The sequence below is a fragment of the Adelges cooleyi genome, unplaced genomic scaffold (assembly GCF_023614345.1).
Source record: "Adelges cooleyi isolate 19-005CV unplaced genomic scaffold, UGA_ACOO_1.1 ACOO_flye_CR_arks_rails_tigmint_CR_PRNA_9, whole genome shotgun sequence".
NCBI classification, from domain to species: Eukaryota; Metazoa; Arthropoda; class Insecta; order Hemiptera; family Adelgidae; genus Adelges; species Adelges cooleyi.
The window spans coordinates 3,426,923-3,447,574 of record NW_026096579.1 but is presented as its reverse complement, the minus strand read 5'-3'; the positions used below and the strand labels follow the sequence as shown (position 1 = coordinate 3,447,574).

The window sequence follows — 20,652 nt, the reverse complement described above, 5'->3', positions numbered from 1 at the left end:
CAATGGTAAGATAACTCTTGTATCAATGGTATTTTGCTACTGATTTATCCACCCACCTGCTTGTATAAAATATTTTTTCATAATGGAGTATTGAAAAGTATAATATGTATTATATTTAACGTTAGTCCTTCAAGTCAAAACAAAAAAAATCGTCTAGTCAGATTTTATAAAATATTCTCAAACTATTTTCATTTTAATAATATTATTTTAAACAATATTGTCAGAGAAACACCTTATTTTATCTTTTGATAAACGGTCGATTATATGTGAAAACTAGATAATGCGACAGCCTACATCATTTAATTAAGTACTTACTGTAAATCTGTAAGTTGTACAATAGTAATGGGTATATATTAATTAATATAGTTGTTTATTTTATAATTTTAGTTATTTTAATTTAAAAATTTATGATTTATCTATATGTGTGTTCAGTGGCGTAGACAGGAATTTTTTATGGGGGGGGGGGGGTTCATGGTTGGAAAAAAAACTTATTAAAATAATTTCACTTATAACAAAATTTGTATTTTTCTTGGCTTACTTGTTAGTTCGTCCAATACTTTTTCAGGTATTGCAAAAAAAAAATACTAAGTTTATTTCACTTTTTAACATTTTTAAGTTATAACAAAATATCTATTTTTCTTGGCTTTTTGGCAAATTCATCTCGATAATAGCTTAGAAGAACTAAGCCATTTAGACGATCCTGTTTAAAATAAGTTAGATGATTAAAATACAATTAAAAATTGTATATGATTACAATTTACCTCTTTCATAGTATTTCTAAGGTATGTTTTTACTCTTTTTGAACAATTGTAATTTTTATATTGATAACTGATATGTGATAACAATTAAAACAACTAACGGTATTATAAAATTTAAGTATTAAGCTAAATAAAGTGTAAGGGGGGGTAGAGGGTTGAACCCCCCCCCCCCCGTGTCTACGCCACTGTGTGTGTTGTGTAATGTTTAAACATTTTATAGTAGGTGATAGTATTAATTCATGGTTATCACAGAAAGAAAATAAATGAGATGTGGTTTCTAAAACCATGGTCTGTCTTGCTGGTGATAAATAGTATTAAATAAAAGTCGACTGTGGATTCGGCCAAAAACTTTGAGACGGGTTACAAATGAAGACAAAATGCTCCTAGGCTTAACGCAAGACATCCAATATGGAACAAGTATAATCCATTATTTACACTTTGCTTCTTCCTTCTTCATTTCCCGAAACATCCTGTTTATTCGAATTGAGAAGTTGTTTTTTTAAAATTTAAATTGAACTAAATTAAAAAAAACCGTTAACTGTTATCGCATTTACAGATAATTTATTAAAATTTTAAATTTCTCAAAACAAAATATGCAATTATTTGATTCCTTAATACACTGATAATGTATGGTATAATATTTTTTTTCGTGTAACACTTAAATCGTTTAATTTAAATGCCATATTATTCAAAACCAGTGGTTACCTTATAATTTAATTAATTAATAGAAACCAGTCAGATCTAAAAAACATAACATACTAATTGGCTTATGTGTTAACTTATAGAACAATATAGTAGAGAATGTATTTATTTGATACTGAATAGAATAAACATTTTTTTAAGTTTAAGATTAAAATATTATCTTTTATAATATATTTAATTTGTAGTTTAAAATTATTACACATCTTTGATCAGTGCAATTAGTTTACATTGAAAGTTTTTATATAAAAAAATGTTTTAAAAGGAAATTAATTTACAAAATTTGATTTCAAAGTTAAGCGCGAGTATTTTAATTAAGTAACTTACTAATTTAAGATAAAATATGCTTTTTAAAAATAGGCTTTATGTTGTTATAACTAATAAAGATATTTTATTAAGAAAAATGTATTTTAATTTTTTTGTCAATTTTACGATTACTTTTTTAACCATGGATTATATTAAGGTAAAACAGAACTCATTAAAAACCTATGCTTGAAAGATATTTCACATCAGTTATTTGGGTTTCTTGTAAATGTAAGGAGGTGTGTCTCGTGTGTTGTGGTGACGCACATTGTTTATGTCTTCCGAGGCCATTTATCGCTTTGGCCTTAGTATTAAAAGGCCGAAGGAGTCGTTTTATCATTGCTCGTTTTGTGGAAAGACTTGGCAACGCTTTCATGTCGACAATTTATCACATACTGTTCCTTTAGAGTGCTTGAACCGTCATCATACATGTTTGATAACGATTATCGAATATATTTCACAAGTCTACCTTAGACTTAGTGCGCGCTATCCTTTCTTTGGGTTATAGTTTATAACTCGATAAACGTACCATGTCTGTGAACTTGATATTACTGAGTGTTATTTATCAATTGAGTGTGTCAACTATATTATAAGATTCAACCAATATTGCTTTATCGTTATTAGAAAACATCATTTTGTATGTAAACACGGATATCCGTTAACACATCCGATTCGAGTCCGTCGGATCGGAAAGTATTGTCAATGACCGATTTTTGAGTCAGACAGAACATGGAACGCATGTGTGTGTGTGAAAGGACCTTTATTACACTACAATGATAAAAATCAAATGTTAAATGTAACTTCACCCAATAATATAACTCGACTACTATTCGAATAACCTTCCAATATGGTTTTCATAATGTCAACAGCTGTTTAGACGTGAAATCACTAGTCGTAAATAATCTTTTAAAGGTATACGATGTATGTGATGTTCATATAAAACAATTTTATCTTTAGGTGAACTCAATAATTTTAAGTTGTTGAAAATAAAGTTCCCCTTTTCACGTTTAACGTACCTTTATATTCTTTTACAAAACGAGCTCGGAGGGTGGTTTTGATTTACCGGGTTGGGATTACAGCCGGCTGTCAACATCACGCTGATCAAACAAGTATAAGACCTGAGTAGAGTAGGGACGGTTTTTCTTCCTTGAGACAGTTGCCTTCTCAGTGAAAAACACTATAACAGAGGCAGTAAGTCGAACCAGCGGCTGTGCGTAACAACACAGCTGTTTTATGTTATTAAGCTGTGTTAAATTAAAAATACAAACATATTATACACAATTTACTAATTTTTAAATTATGTACTTTTTTTGCCAAACTAACTTTTGGTTTTTATTTATTGTCATATTTTATGATTCTATCGTCATCTGTGTACGAGTTATACGAATGGTTTCATTATTTAACACGAACTAATGGAAAAAGTCGAAAAATCAAAAATAAATAAAAATCCAAAACATGAGATACCTGTTAGTTTTTTTTATAAAATCGTTGACAATATGAATTGAGAGTAAACTGCTGAAAAATAAGTGCTGATACCTATTTTTTTTTTTTTTTTGTAGTTTCTGTAAGCTTGTTTTCTTTTTGATAAACCTATTTTATCTCAAATGTTATTTGTATCACACGATTGACGAATATGTTATCTTAAATCATCGTGTAAACTATGAATTTTCCAAAAATGTATATCGCTTTAATATATTGCAGGGCAAGAAAACAGTTTGTAGAGTCGGGCCAACGTTTTCATATCCGGTATAAAGTTTCATTTTAGTTACGATAATCGTCGATTGGGAGAGTAGAAGGGAAGTAATATTTTGCTCCGAGAGTCCTAATTACTTGCAGAACACAGCAAACAAGAACGGCGGTCGGTGCAATGAACATATTAACGCCACTCCATCCGTAATGTTTTAAATCATTATCATCCGTCGGTTTGGATGAAAATAAGGCCAATTAATTTTTTTGACTACGGAGTTTAGCCTATATTATATGTTTCTATCATACAAGAAGGGGAGTAATAGAAATGTACGTATTTTGTATTTAATCGTGTTGCAAAAAGTTTGTACATTTTTCCTGGGCTCCGTTATTTTATTCATCAATAAAAGTTTACATGAAACATAGTTTCTGCCAAGACAAGAATACTACGTTCAAATGAATAATGTATATGGTGAGAAATTAATCTATGAGCAATCAAGTCAAGTCGTCTGAGTTTATTTTGAGCGTGACAGACATCTTATCGTGAAACTTTTTATAACGGAAACTCATGTACTTATAAGTTAACAATCAAACTTCGACTTTGGTATCTCGCAAGAAATTACAGTAAGAGTTCATTTAAAAATGGATATTTTTAATTTATCAAACAAAAACAAAACAAAACTTAACAACAAGCTTTAACTTGATAATGTAATATACTATTACTCTAAAATGCCATAAATAATTAAATGAGTTAAGATGACTTGTGTATAATTAAAATAAGATTATATAATCTTGTACAATGGTATAACAGATTTTATCTTTACAATGCATAAATTGGTTTATCAAATGCCAAAAATTAGGTATTATAATTGAATACTATATTGATTATAATTTCAATTGTTTTACATATAATTTAATTTTGTTTGTTTCAGGTGAGTGAAATTTTTACAACTACATGACCAAGAAGATTATGTTGTATTATTTAGATGCATACTTAAGGGTAACACATATAAAACAAGTAATATATCTCTAATCTCTATAATAATTGATTATTTACAGATTAGAATAAAACAACGTATTCATACTATTATCAAATTAGTAATTAGCCTCTACTATTGGTTATGTTTTGAGATGATTATTAATAATTAATTATAATTAATTAATAAGTCGATACCTGTAGGTTCTAAAATTAAATTTAAGGATTTTATAATCATTAGAAAAATAAATTGCTAACACTAAAAAAAAGTGTTAAATGGCAAACTTACTTTTGATAAATGAAGCGCATAGATCTATAATAGCTTAATCTACAAAATTAAAATATATATTTAATTATGTACATCCAAGCTAAATTAATAATACCTAGTTTATTTTTTTTTATTTCATAACTTAACACCAAAATACACACTAAAATACAAAACACAACAGGAAATGATATTGTCTTAAAAAACATATGTACAGACTAGTACATCTTATATTAGGTAGACAGACTACAATTAAGTCTTAAATTGCTAGAGACAAATTATCAAAGTATGATTAATTAAGAATGTATACACAATATTGTTATTATACACAGAAATGCTCAGTAGTTTGTATCCGTTAGAAAACTTTTTTAAGAATTTCAAATCGTCTTGTAAAGTTATATTGTTTTTTTTAATATTAAAATACACTATCGACAAATGTTACAAACCACACTATTTTTACGAATCTAAATATGAATAAAAAAATGTACGGTGGTGAATGCTTATTGCTAGATATCTCACTCGACCAAAAAATGAATATATACAATATATATTAGACTTTAAATTAGAAACAAAGTAGTGTGATGTAGAATCGCGAGGGTAGGAGAGGTACACAGCCAACTCGTGTAACTGTATGGTACATAGGAGTAATACCGAGGGAATGTGTGTATACATAAATCGATTTGCAGAATTTCCAATTTGCCGCAGGCGAAACATAATCTGGTGCAGTTTACAGATAATCTGACGGTCCGTAATAAATCACATTATATATAACTTGAGACTGGGAAGCAAAATACTGGTGGCCGGGACCAGAGGACGATGTGTTAGGGCAGACTATTGACGTTCAGGGTGAATGACAATTTTACTATCATGCAACCGAAGCTAATGCACCCTGACGTCTTAATAAAGAATAAACATCGTGTATACAGAGTTTTTCATCATAAGACACTCATTTTCTCTTACAATAATTGCAATTTTGAAGTTTAATTTTGGAGCCACCTTAATTTATGTTATTACTTATTTTACAACATTAGACAGTGTTCGAATTTGTATCTATTTTACTTTTTTTTAGAACTTATTAAACACTTCTATTTATCACTTAATTACGCTAGATATTTTAACAATAAAGTAAAAATTTTACTTTGGGTTTATTTAAAATGTTTAAGATGTTAATCGTGTCAAAAATCATTCTTATTATTATTCTAATTGCATTGTTGGTAGTTAAAATAAAATTTCGAGAGATAAAATAAAATATAGTAAAACCACGAAAAATATTTAAATTATAAAAAAAAACATAATCCTTCTTATTTTAAAATCTTCAAATACAATTTAAGTCTTGACTTAGAATATAGATCATTATATAAGCTAATACAAAATTCAATAAACAGTTGCTAGTTATTAAAGTTTATGGTTCACGCGGGAATAAAACATCATAGTAAGAAAATTTATTAGCCATTTTAATCCCTACTCGGTTACAACATGATTTGTTTTTTTTATTCCAAAATAACAGTCGGATGGGGGATACTATGAAATAAATATACATTATGGAATATATTCCACATTCGCTATTTGGCATTATACAACTTTTCAACGTTTACGAGTTAATCAAAAGGATTATTTTTAAAAATTATAGCAATTCAAATTGATTATTTTTTAAATTTAGGAGTATGTATACATATATTATTATTTTTATTTATATTGAAATATAACATGATTATAATGAGCTGCAAATTTATTATGCTCAATGAGATATAATATTTAATAATTATTGATCCCTTAAAATTATTTAAGGAAATATGTGTTTTTTATTTTATAAACGATGTACTATACTAAAAATATTCTTAGAATTCATTAAAACTTAAACAAATCATTAAAATTTAAAACGTTTTGATGTAAAATATTGCATACAATTTGATACTCCCATTTAAAATATATAATTATATATATATATATATATATATAATAAATAAACGGCTGAGTTTGAATTTTGTGGGCATTTATTTTGAGAACAGTTATAATAATAAGTAGAATTATAACAGGTAATTGTCAGACTGTATCCTATTGAGTTAGTAAAATAATTATTTTAGACAAATCTATGGTTTAGGTTAAGATGAGTTATAATATCACCGTTTTGTAAAAACAAGTTAAATAAACGTTTAATTGAAACACCCTTAATAGTCTTAAAAAGAAAAAGACTCTCAACCAGAATAAAAACTTTAAAAACAATGAAGATAGTTGTAAACAAAAAATTAACGCAGGGCCTTAAGGAGTGTAAAATTCTTTAATGCTCATTTGAAATTAGTTTTTATAATTTGTCATTAATTGTCTTGTTTTCTTAACTATTGAGTTGTCAATATTGATTTTGTCGGCCGACGTTTTCGAATTGAATTTATTTTGAAATTTATGTTAGATACTTCAGACGAGTGTGTGATGACTCTGCTCGGTGTTGTCTTTTGAATACTGTTGATCGAGACAACTACTTCGTTATATCACTCGAAAAAGTAAACACCGCGTCTGGACCAAACGGAAATAAAATAACTATTACATCTCCCGCCGTGCCGTTCGTTGTACGAATGTAATCATACTGTCATGTCATGTGTTTTAACACTCTAGATGTGTATTAAATCTACTAACGCCCGAAAAACAGTTTATTTTTTGCGATGTTTTTCGTACGGTAGTGTATTATACAAATCCACGTCTGTTGATCTGTGCTAGATTATATAAAAAAATGACGTTTTTTTTTTGAAACAAAAAACAATTACCGGATTTTTTTCGTGCAGCCGAGAAGCGTGAACAGACAGCGCCATGCTGTGTTATGACGTTGTAATGCACGTTTGGGTTGGAGATGATGAATTATTCGTCACGTCAGCCTTGTCGTCTTGGGGATATTTTTCGAGTTGATCCGTATGTGTATAAAAACAAAACAAGAAAGTTGCCGTCGAAAATGCACTGTGTTTTTGTTTTTTTTTATACTCTTTCCGTCTGTTATAGAAAAACACTGTTTAGTAGATAATTTCCTCATATTCATTACGCACAGTGGTCTAGAATTTGGAAAAGGCAGAAGTGTCATGTTATACACTGATTTATATGGCTTTGTGTTGTGCTTCATTACTTTGATTGCAAGTAATTGCAGCTGAATAGTTTTTTCTCATTTATTCACACCTTATTGCATGTTTTAATGTTGGACTCGTGAGTTCTCTTGCTTTGTACTGTTAAGTTGTATACAATAAACATAGTTAATCGTTCTTGCTTTAATTGTTTTTTTTTAGAAATGAAAAAAAAAGGTGGTGGGGTAACAATATGCTGCAAGTAAACACTGGGCAGTATACTACAATCGAATGTACATAACAGCAGTTGGAGTAGCAAAAAAAAATTGTATTTTTATATACCTATCTTATTTAGTAAACAAATTTGGGCTCTTCGACCATTTTTAAAAAACCATATTCGATCCATTTTTTTCGGATTCTAGACCACTGTGTGACGGTGCGCATGAAAACAAATCGCATTTTATAGAATACTAGTATTGGCGAAGACACTCCGTGGTATTTTCCCAACGGCGGTGACTGAGCGCGAGATAAGAAGTTAAAAAAGGATTTTCATACTTGCCGTCTACTCGTTATTGAGTCGTCTGCGTGTGTAGATTTTTCTCTCAATTTTATTTTATTACTTTGTGCGAACTCCCGCGGCCACATCGATCACATTGTTTTTCCCTTGGTGCCGAAGTCGACTCCCTTATCTCATCCATCAACCTTGTCCTTTTTCTATTTACATTTTTTTGAAATTTTCATCACACGGTAATCCGATCCGCGGTGCAACGACAGTGATAACGCTATTAAATATATATATAACGGAGGACTTGTGACTAAAGATTAATGCGATCAAGAAAACCAGAGGCTCGTGTTTCGTCACCGTTTAGATTGGCTTGTCTGAAATATTTGAATAGCTGTAATACGGCCATGACAATAATTGCCACAGGCGTATTAGCGGGGAAGTCGAGGGCTTACTCCCCGTGTCTCGTTTGATTTTATCTCGCGCAACCACGCAATAATTAATTATCGTTTACCGGGAAGTTCTACGACGAGGTGGTATCTATATTATATTGTTGGCTTCATCCGATGGGCTTTTTATGTCGTACAACGTACATCAATGTAATACACATAGGCAGCAGGTATAACTTTTCCCGTTAAACGAATCAATAATTTTCGACTGCACGCACAGTTTTACTGTGGAAAATTATGAGTACTATAATATAATTTATTATTAACCGCGGCTGATGCATTATTATACTGTTGGAATTATCTGGATATTTATTGATCATTTATTTTACAAAATGCTGAACTAGCTATTATTGTCATCCTCTATTCAGACGTGTAAGCTCTTGTGTATTCACTGTTTAATTATCTCTACAAATAAACGTATTTAATTCAAAGATTTCAATATTTGTTTTTTAAAATTATATAAATAAGATAGAGTATTTGGTTATTCAATATAAATTAATTGAGTAATAACTATAATTTGCAAGAACTAGTAATACTATTAAACAGTCAACGGTGCGTGGTGATTATATTGTGCGTCTTAAAATTGTCAATACAAATATAACAGTTATTAAAATACAAATGTTAAATTTTTTTTTTTAAACTAACCACGTACTTATGTTGTATTTATTGTTAATACTTAATATAAAAAAAAACTATCACAATGACTATAAATGTAATATTACACCGTGTTACACGACTGTACGTTTTAAACGTAGAAAATGATTACAATGAAAGTAGGTATAACATTATTTTTTAAAAGCCTTTAGTAATAACTATATTGTAAGAGGATATACAATATCTTATGTCTTAATAATCCATATCGTCGAAAGATCAGTATTTTCAGAAATTACTTTTTTATGTATTGTAAGCTATAAAATTGTATTCTTCTGGGATTTTATTTAATTCTACCAATCTTCCGGTTACTAAATGTGTAATTCCAGAATAATACAAATGTCTTATTCTGGAATTACAGAAAAATGTATTGACATTGACAAAAAATGTACTACACTACCTACTACCCAACTGTAAATATTATATAGCTATTGTTTATATAAAACCAAATTAAGTAAAATTTTGTACTTTTTCGTCGTTAGTAATTTTGGTTAAATCTGTATTTAATTTCTACTATCCATTTCATAAATTGACAGGATGAAAAATAATATTTGCTGTATTATATTTATAATTTTAGATGTATTTTAAAATGTCATTTCTTTGACAAAATACATTTTTTATTGAACATAAAGATTTCTTAATTTAAATCACAGATAACGATGTATTATATTTTTCTATTTTGATTTTTCTTTAGTAAAAACAGTACTTAGATTTTTGGTACATACTTTGAAGATAAGTATTTATTATTTAGTAATTAAATTTACAAAAAAAAAAAACAATTATAAATCGACATATATTGCCAATTAGATTTACAATATTTTGTTTAACAGTATCATTTTTGTATAATGAGACATTACAATATAATCATAATATTTCAAGTACGAATATTTGTCATTTCGTATCATACTTTTATAAAATTTTTCAAATTTTACTTAAAAAGAAAATTATAATCAATTTACTATTATTTTTCTTAAAATTACAAAAATAATATTAACTTGATCGGTTTTGGTAAAAGTATGCAGATAAGCGGTGCTATACACCATAACGGCGGGGATCCCAGCAGCATCTGTTTATTTTTAAATTAAATTTAATGTAATTTACTTTGTTTGTGTTGAAGTTGGCATGTTAATGTCAAACATCGTTTTGTAATCAAATTAGATAATTGTTACGCAAACTTGTATTAGGGAAAACAGAATTGTTCTACCCCACAATAGTGATAAGGAATATCCCGGCGTACTAAAATGTTATTGATTGTTGACAATGACTATGTGCTGGCGACGATGGTATGCCTTGCCGTTGTGTGCTCACGATAGGCTGTCAAAATTTGATAACTACCGTTGCAGATGTTTGTTCGCTTTCTTGTCTCAGTTGCCGCTACCTAGTATATTTCGCGTTGAAATGGTGGCGAAGCTTCGTCTCCAACTATCTGTGTATTTTATATACGATGATGGATGACATTCCATGTCATACCGTCGGCCCCCGGCAGGGTGAGTTTCTGACACCGTGTTTCATTAGCATACTCACAACTACTCTCAGCCGGTGGTGAAATAGAAATAAAACAAATGAGCGTGTACAAAAGATACATTGTGTTTGTATGAATGGAAAACATTCTTTTTGTATTTTCAAGCCGGAAAAATGTTCAACATTTTAAAGAATGTAATTACAATTTCGTACAAATGAAAATATGTATGTACAGTATACATTTAAATCAAGCCTGTATAGTCGCTTTTGTAAATTGTGACAATTCCTTATTATTTTTTTTTTTTGTATAGAAGTTTTGTGGTATTATTATTATTTTGTATACATTATGTTAAATTCTTCAGACTTCAAATCTTGTAAAAAAATTGATTTCTGAACGTTGGCACATTAAAAGCTATAAAGATATATTTGATTAAAATTGCTATTATTCTATGATTTTAACGTGTATCGTATATTGTATGTATATAATAATATTTAAGTCTTAAGTTATATTCTAAAATGTCTACAGTAAAATTATTTTTGAAAAACGTTGAGAATGCAATGAAAATTAAATATGTAATAGCGATTAACTTATATTAACTTTAAACATTTTTAAATGTAAAATTTCAACTCTGTAAAATATACTTAAGTAACCCTGACAAGTACAGCGACCGTTCCCCGGGGTTATATGGATTCCCTCAACAATCAACTGAGCTGACGAGGGCATGACATATCCCGCAGGAATCCACGTTTAACCAGAATCTAATTAAAGCTGCGATCCAAAGAGGCCTTTCGCTGTAATCAGACCTGAGTCAAAAGGGTTATTGTCAAAGTCAATAATGTTAATTACATTGCTTTTATTCCCTTATTTTTTGCTCCGTAGTTGGCTATTGATTTTGCTCGGTCCCTTTGGTATTATAATTTTGCTATAATTTGGTTTTATTAAATATTAATAGTCGACGATTGTCGAACACGTGTCAGTGCAGCGAGTAATAAGTATGGCATTTAACATTTATACCCATCTAATTCTTCTAATCGTAGCATGATGTTAGTAAATAACATAAAATATTTTTTGCTTCAAATATGTTTGGTACAATTGTAGTTCCATTTTTGCGATTTTCATGATATTGTGTTCTGTTAGTTTGTTGCCAAAAAAAAAAAGTTAAGGATTTCGTACAGCTAATTGATTTCTTTTTATAAATATTACTCTCAAATGTATTGATTGTTAAGCTCTGGAAAATTTGTTTATATCATACACTTCAATTGGCTCATTTAAACATAGTAGTCATTTTATATATTCACAAGACAATATATTATGTTATCTACTGTAAAATGTATGTTAAAATGTAAACTATGTAACTAATCATGAATACTTATATTAAACTAGAAAAACTTGTGGAGTATTAACTTATATGAGTACTTCGGTAGCAATTCTATTATTATCGGAATTTACCATTACTAATTATTGAAAAAACGATGTTCGATACTTAATAGTACGGTAAATTCATCATGCGAGTTGCTTTTGTATATTATTTTATGTTCGCTTTGGCACATACTATTGCATTCATTTACTTAGCCATCGTAATGTATTCGTAATTTGTATTATAAATTGAAAAACATCTTGGTATCATAATGCGTTGGACATTGTTAGACATCGTTAACTAGTGTGTTTCCTAACGAAGGGCTAAAAAACGTTAGTGGCATGCCGTTGTCATAGTAGCGATATTGCGTTGGATCACGTTATAGTTATAGCAAAATTAGTTCAGTTATCGAAATTTCACATCACGTATACGTAGACGCAAATTGTGGTCATGGAAATTGCAATGTTCTCGACTCGGTGCACATACCGGTAGTACAATTTTACCCTTTCCGCCGACTGTTCATTGTTAAACATCAGAGCAGAGTTTACAATACACCAACAGACTACTAGACGAAGCGTGGTCTATATTATGAAACGGTATCAATATTTGCGAGATCAGTTTAATACCAATTTTGCATTAAATAAATAAATAAAATATTCGGTGATTATTCAAAATATGTTTGGTGGATTTCGGCGGATTTTCAGTTTAAATTTTGTATTGTTGTTAACACATAATATTTTCTTTGGAATAGAAAATTATTTAAAGTAATGCTTATTTCTTATATTATTCAAATAACAATTTCACAGTTAAAAATAGTCGTGTAATGACATTAGAAATGTAAATGAACAAACCAACACGTACCAATTGTCTTAAATGAATTCCCAGAAATGTTTCTTGTAGTGTACAAAAAGGTTTTTTGTCTTCGATGCGAAGCTAAAAAGGTATTTAACCTTAATAGATAATTTAATACACGATACTGTTGTAGTATACAACATGTTAGGGTAAAGCAGGGCATTTGTAAACAAATAGGTTCAATATAAATACATTTTATATATACAGGATGATCAATTTAACGGAAGACATTCATATTTAATTACAGTTTCGTAGTTTTCACCTTGTGAATTGAAATAAGAAATAGTTGCTCTAGTTATTATAACAAACATGTCTAGTAGCATTGTCTGCCTAGAGAATAAAGTTAAACACTAACTATATATTTGTATAGCTTATGAAACCATACAAATTGTAGGCTGGAGACCCTGTGTCCCGCACACCTGCTATGACCTTATATTATTTACTAATGTGTTTTAAAACTTTAGCATATGGTTATTTTTATTGTTTTCTTCGACTTTGATGCGAAGTCGAGAAGGTATTTGTCTACATTTCTCTTCGTTGTAAAATTAATATTGTTTTAAATTTTGTCCACGTTCGACGTGTGAGAAACTTTTAAAACTCAATAAAACTCGTCAAGTTATTTAAAGGGAAATGGATACGTAACTTAATTGACACATTTGGAAGGGGCACGATTGAAACGCGTTAAAATTCAAATTAAATTCCGAATCATAATAATATATTATTAGGCAGCTCAGTGCCGATTACCTACTATTGACGACGGTTGTATGCTTTTTAGTTTGGACGCAGACAAAATATATGTCATAAAGGCACAGATGTTACCCTAATGTGGTACTCTACTCGGGATTCGAGAAATTGCCGTGTTTAATTGTTTCAAACGTTAATGGCGAGGTGCGACCGATGTGTCCTTATTGCATGTTAACTGCTGCCATTATTGTAACATCATTAGCATCCCTTTTCTACTGGCAGACTGCTTTGCACGAACTGGAAATATATGCTTAAAACAGTTTGCCTTCTATTTAAGTTAAAATGTTACGTTTAGTTTTTTTTTTATTATGCGCATGTATGCCTCTAACAAAATCCAAATTTCTTGATTCTATGTTACTAAACTAGTATAAATATCAAATGAGAAATAAAATTGTCCACACACAAGATGCCTGAACTGTAATGTTATCATGTCTATAAACTTTTTACAGTTTCACCTACAAAACATTTAAGTTGACTTAAGTGTAATGTTGTTTTAAAGTAAAAAGACTGAGTAAACTAATAGGGTATTTACTATATTTTGAATCGTTTTAAATTTATTGCATTATTAGTTATAACTATGAGCTAATTTTGGTATCGCTTTAACATTATTTCCGAATAAGTATACGCTTATTCTTTTAAAATACCATTTGCAATAACTTAAATTATTATTTTTTAACGTTGAATATTTAATGAATTATTTTCAAAAATATGCTTTTAAGTTGACAGACATTTAAGTAAAACTTTACTTCTCGAACGTATGCATTTCGCCAGAAGTAAAACAATGCTCCTGTTACTGGCAAACGCCCAGCTGTATTTTGCAAAACATATAAACGCTCTTTGCCGTCCTACACCACTTTGAGATTACAATTGGCTTTCAAAAGCAACCAACAATAGTATACCGAGTTGAATTCTATTTTCATGCCTTCAATATGTTTTTGTCTTAAATTAATTAAGTGCAGGGGAAAACTCTCAAACTCGTTCAAAATATTGTTTATTGAATTCCAGCCCTGAATTTGAATGCTTATTAATTCTGTGTCTTAAAACTAACGATAAATTTAATTTATATTCAAATAACTGAACAAAACACCATATAAATCATAATATTAGATAATTATTCAGTGTCACAATCTTTTTATTTTACACAATATCATGTTTTCTATAATATATTATTTAAAATGAACTTAAAAATGTTTCTTTAAATCAATGTTAGTAATTTGTATTGAAAAAAATAAATGTAAACCTTTGGTAATACTGAACATTTGTTCTTTTTGCTCAACTTAAATTTAATAACTACCAAGATCGCCCACTTATGTTAGAATAAAGGATATTCTGAGTATTGACCATGTTTATTTGGCCTTTTTAAAAATATGTATATTTTAAAAAATCCAGTTTAAAGAAACAATAACGGTGTGTATACTAGATTTAAATTTCTATTTAACAATCCAAGATTTTTTTAATTTTGAAAAATTTGAAGTCTCTATACACTTACTTTTATAATTTACATTGTGGCTTGTATTAAAATTAAAAAATTGAGAGTTTATTTACAATATTGTTGTGAAATCAGTTTTACTTGTTTAAATTTTGATATCAATACAAAAATTTGATTTACTTTTTTTAAAACTTTTATTCAATGTTGATTAGAAAATAATTTTCTATAAGTTTTCTGATGTCGTTTGAATTAAAATTAATTCTAATAATACAAGTATTGTTTTTGTGTATAACTCAAAGTAGAAAGTGGTATTTATGTTTTCTTTAGAAAATAATAATGTATTAAATACCTAGAGTTCATTTAGAGTGCAACTATGAAAGATAATAAACTGAAAAAATGGTTTTAAATTACTTTACTATTTGGCAATGTAACTAAAAAATGAGTTAATAAAAAACCATTACTAGGTACAACAATTTTGTTAAAAATGTTTGACTCGATTGCTATTCCGCAATCTTGCGTAAGTCGGTGCGCCTTTTGTATACTCTCACCGAATCGTTTTTTTATCTGTTTTGTTTAGTAACATTTATCTTATAATAGGTATGTGCTCTCTGGCTTTTCTTTTATGTTTTCTGTTACACGCTGTTTTTATAAAATGTAGTAGAATTCTATTTTTTTACTTAGAGCAGCCGTAGCCGCAGCCGTAGCATTCACCAACGCTATACTTCCTTGCGTTCTTTTCGAATCGATTGACTATAGGCTATAATAAATATAATCTATTATTATTAATATCCCAATGTTATAACACAAGTATTTCAGAGCATTTCTGATATGTCGCTATGCATAATTTTTAGGTGCGCTAAACGTAATACAAACTGCTTAGAATGTCGCAGTACTTGGCTTGCTTTCAAATCATATTGCTGCGTTTAATTTTAACCAACTCTCTCGAACTAATGCAACAAGGTGAATTATCATCAAGCAGTCTTTTTTTAAATTCCATCGTTGACTTGATGATAAAACGTTGTCCATCACAGTAGTACAATTTTGTTAGTACGCCAAATCACTTAGCATGCGTTTTATATTTTAATTCTTACAAAAATTATGTTTTAACTATGTTGTTAGTATTTCCTTTTAAATAAAATATATTTTTTAGAACACGGTACATTTGTTTTTCTTCTTAAAGGCTAAATAATAATTATAAATACTAGTTAAATTAACGTCGTAAGCACGAAACTTTCATTATATCAAAAATGAGTATTTTACATGAAAAAATTCGTAATCTCCTAAATTCGCAAGCAAATGTTTGCTTTACTTAGCAGTATAAGCAATACATGTCACATGTACGCAAAAACAGGTTAGATAGGAATTTACCATTATATTTTATTAATATTTTCTTCATATTCTTAAACTATTATGTAAAGTAAAATGGTTTTGTGTATTGTCATAATGCTAATAATGGCTAGTGCAATCAAACTTCGGACGGTAATCTTATTCACTTATTAATCGTTAGGTATGGTTTGCATATACAAAGCGACTGGAACGTGAGCTATGTTACAATTTGTATTTCTGTATATAAGCATAAAAAATCTAATTACAACTCGTTGCGTTTTTCCTATTCAACTACTAGTAATTCAATAAAAACAAACAAAAGCTGAGACAGAAGTAAAAATGAGATAATTTATGTTTATACGATCGTTTATTAATAGGCTTTGGGTTTAATTTAATGATATAGAATTACTTTAATGACATTTTTCATCCAGATCAATATAATATATTACCATTATTTAATTACTTTTAGCTTACAGACTTAGACCATAGTCTGTTGCACTTTAATTTATTTTGTAATACCTTGTTAAATGGGTTTGAACATTTTTAATGTATCTAACTCTACTTAAACAATTGCCTTCATGTTAAGTCGTCGGTATTTGAGATTACATTATTTTTAATACAAAATATAATAAATGCAATTAAAAATTTGAACGTTTTCGCTAACCTCACGAGCTTTTTAAAAAATGTCAATAATTTGTGTATTTGATTGAACGAGAACATTCAGGATAGAGTCAACTATAATTCCCATAACAGCTTATCGTTTGGAAAATTAAATGTCTTATTTTATTTTTAAATTATTTAAACGCTTTTATAGTTAATACTTAAAACCCAGGTGAAATTTTTTTAAAAAATATGTTGTTAATTACAAGTTTAAAACATTCGAAATTTTGTTCAGATATAATGTTTTAATCGTACTTATTTGATTTAGTGCTCGATTTGAAAAAGCCCCTTTTGTTTTTCTCGGTAACCCAATTTAGAATTATTTTCCTTAGCCCTTGGGGATGTGTTTACACATTAACGGCTAAACAAATATTAACATGGATCGGTAAATAAATTGGAATGCCAATGTGTGTAAATGTGAGTATATCAGAATACCCGTTGCGAGTATTTTATAGGAAATATTCAAAGAAAAAATACCTACTTATTGTAGTGTTATTATAGATTGATGCTAAATTCTAAAAATTGTATATATTTTGAAACGCACCAATAAATTAGCTAACAGCGTGCACGTTAGGCTTACAGATTTATCGGTAATTGGTTGCAACCCTTTATAACTTGTACCCATTATGTTATATGTTATTATTGAAGCTTAGTTTGACGATAAACTAATGTAACTACACACATTAACGCTACACATCGTCGATAGACGAACTTTGCACAGTTTAAACTCATTTCTGAACACTTTCTTTAATGGTAAAAATAAATGTTAATAGTTCAGCGTTTAAGTAATGTTATAAAATCAAAGTTCTACGAATGCGATGTTAGTATCCTTCATCCTATAAGGTGAGAAAATATATGTAGGCAATGTATTAGTTATCAAGATTATGGCTTTCTCTGTTGGAACTTGGACATGCCGGTTTCCTTTTAATTGCTATTAGTCACATCGGACAAGCTCATGGCCGAGTGATCGCCCTGTGTAAACTAGACATTAGGCGTTTTATTTTTTGCGGAACTAAAGTGAGAATTGAAATAGATTTTTCAATTCTAACAACACGGGTGCCTTTTTTTTAAATAAAATGTAAACGGTCCCGCGATGACTCTTTTTAACATTACATAGTACAATAATAGTGAGGGGAAGCAAACTTTGTAAGAGTTTAACATCGGCGATTTGACATTAACCCATTAGTTTATGCTTATTTGCGGATAAAGGATAGAACTGGTATAGGTTTCGGTCTCAAAAGGTACGGCAGGCAATCGCATTACTCTTTATGAGTTTTTCCTGTTCGGGACATTTCCCTTCATGTTTTTCGCATACAAGAGCAAAATACGCCAACTCAAATTATCAATAAAATACCTGTTTGTGTGTGTGTGTGTATGTGTATACCTATACTATACTATACCTATACTATACTATATTATATTATAATCAAATCAATGTCGACCTTTGGTCGTTTTATATTTTTTAATGCAGACGAATATTGTATACATCAAAAAGGCTAATACGATTTGTCGGGTTAACGTAAATGGAAAACGAGTTATTTCAAAGAACTAAGTTTTGTCGTTAGTATAATATAGGAATTTTTTATTCTAGTTGTAACTTAGGTATTGTTTTAAAGTTTCCGTTTTTGTAACAAATCGTCGTTTACCCACGTTAATTATTAACGAACGTTTTATATGGACATAGTAAATTGTACTTACCTATACGTTTACCGTAATGGGCTAATCAATGGCGATTTTGTAGTTTAAACTTTAATAAATCGTTTCATCTGGTCGTCGTTAGTTAACCGTTAGACAATAACAATGGTACGTGTATTATTATAATTGGCTATACATAGATAGTAACGACTATTTGTCAAACTCGTTTTACTAGGATATGTAAATGCGCATTTGTGCATCATTAGAAAAGTCCATTAGGTGAATCTGAAACCAGCAGGAGTCCGACTTTCATCTTTTTTTTTTTTTTTTTTCGCACTAACAGTGAATCAATGTGTTAGTTTCTAATTGCATATGCAAGTGAACGCGCCCCTAAAAATACATCGAATAAGAGAGTAAAAAACGTGTAAGTCGGTAATGTGAAAATAGTTAATTTCCAAGTTTAAGTCGCATTAACTTAATGCTAATTAAGTTCATGGAAACTCATCTAGTTAGGTGAAAACCCATCTGTACGATTGTTTTGGTACACACAATTTCCCCTAAGATAAATGCACATAATTGTGAATTATTTAATTAGATTCGTCCAATAACACGTTTCTATGCCGTCGGTAATGCACATTAGTATTCGGTTTTAAATGCATTTTTTTTTTATCGTGGAGTTACTTTTAATACAATTAATTAAAAAGCTAATACGCATTAACAATGGGTTCATAGGCAGCAACTCCCGGATTAACTTAACATTAACGATAGTATCAACGATTAGCATCGACGACAGTATATAAACGTCGCATTTATGTATTTGATTCCCGGATTAACTTGTTCACGGAAAACTTTGTTTTCCAGCACTAAAACTACCAACGCAAAAAGCGTTCTACCCACCCCGTGATGATTTAGGTGACAATTATGTCCTTTTTTGATAAACATAATATTAAGCTTAAAATCACATTTTTTTACTTTTTAAAATACCTATCTATAAAACTTTTTTCACGTTATTACGCGTAGTTATTTTTAGATGAAAAATATTTAAAACCGCAGTCAAGGATGGTAGTCCGAAAAATAATTTAACTATCAACAAAGAGTCTTAATTACTAAACTAATAATTACACATTACAGTTAAGCTTTAAAATGAATTTTTGCAAAAAATTGTCTATACCTAACTACTTAATAAGTATGGGTATCGCGCCTTTACTATAGTCTTACTTTGCTTGACGATCTTTTATGACGGTCATTTTCTTGTGACACTATAAACTATCTCTCGTCACACGTCGCAGTCAACTTTGTTTATGTTAAGAGGCTGAGGAATCGATTACAACATTTCTGTCAATACGAATGATATGAATTTGTACACCACATACGTTTTGAAAATGAACACAACTAAATACATAACTAAAAATGTAAATTTTTATTTAGTTTTTATGCGGTGTAATTAGCTTGACTATTGCCGCCGAGTATAGATCATTACTGTATCCACTGTATAGGTACAACTCTGTAGCTTTACTATCATTCGTTGCTTTTGAAAAGTCCTTGGATGATCCGATAGGGATTTCTTTGTCGAACAATCACGAAATAGTTCTTTAGCCATTTTTTCGCCTGCGAAGATACAGAAAATTATTTACAAGCCTTAAGCCATAATGCGAATATAATTTCAACGGAGCTCGAGGTTTACGGCAGCGGATTTTCGGTAATATTGCATTGTACATAAGAAATAAGGGAGCTTTCTTTGAATTCCTATCGTTAAGTGTACTCGTGGCTTTTCGGTTTTATACCGTTTTCATTTATAACGTTTATATTCGCGTTAACCGTATATGATACAACCGTCGCGTCCATCGGACGCGT

The 20,652-nt window shown here is 29.5% G+C and overlaps 1 protein-coding gene across 5 annotated transcripts in view; it reads left to right on the top strand.

Moving 5' to 3' along the window:
- LOC126846931 (neurobeachin) overlaps positions 1–20,652 on the top strand; it is a 157,219-nt gene that overhangs the window by 31,951 nt on the left and 104,616 nt on the right. The window lies entirely within an intron of this gene.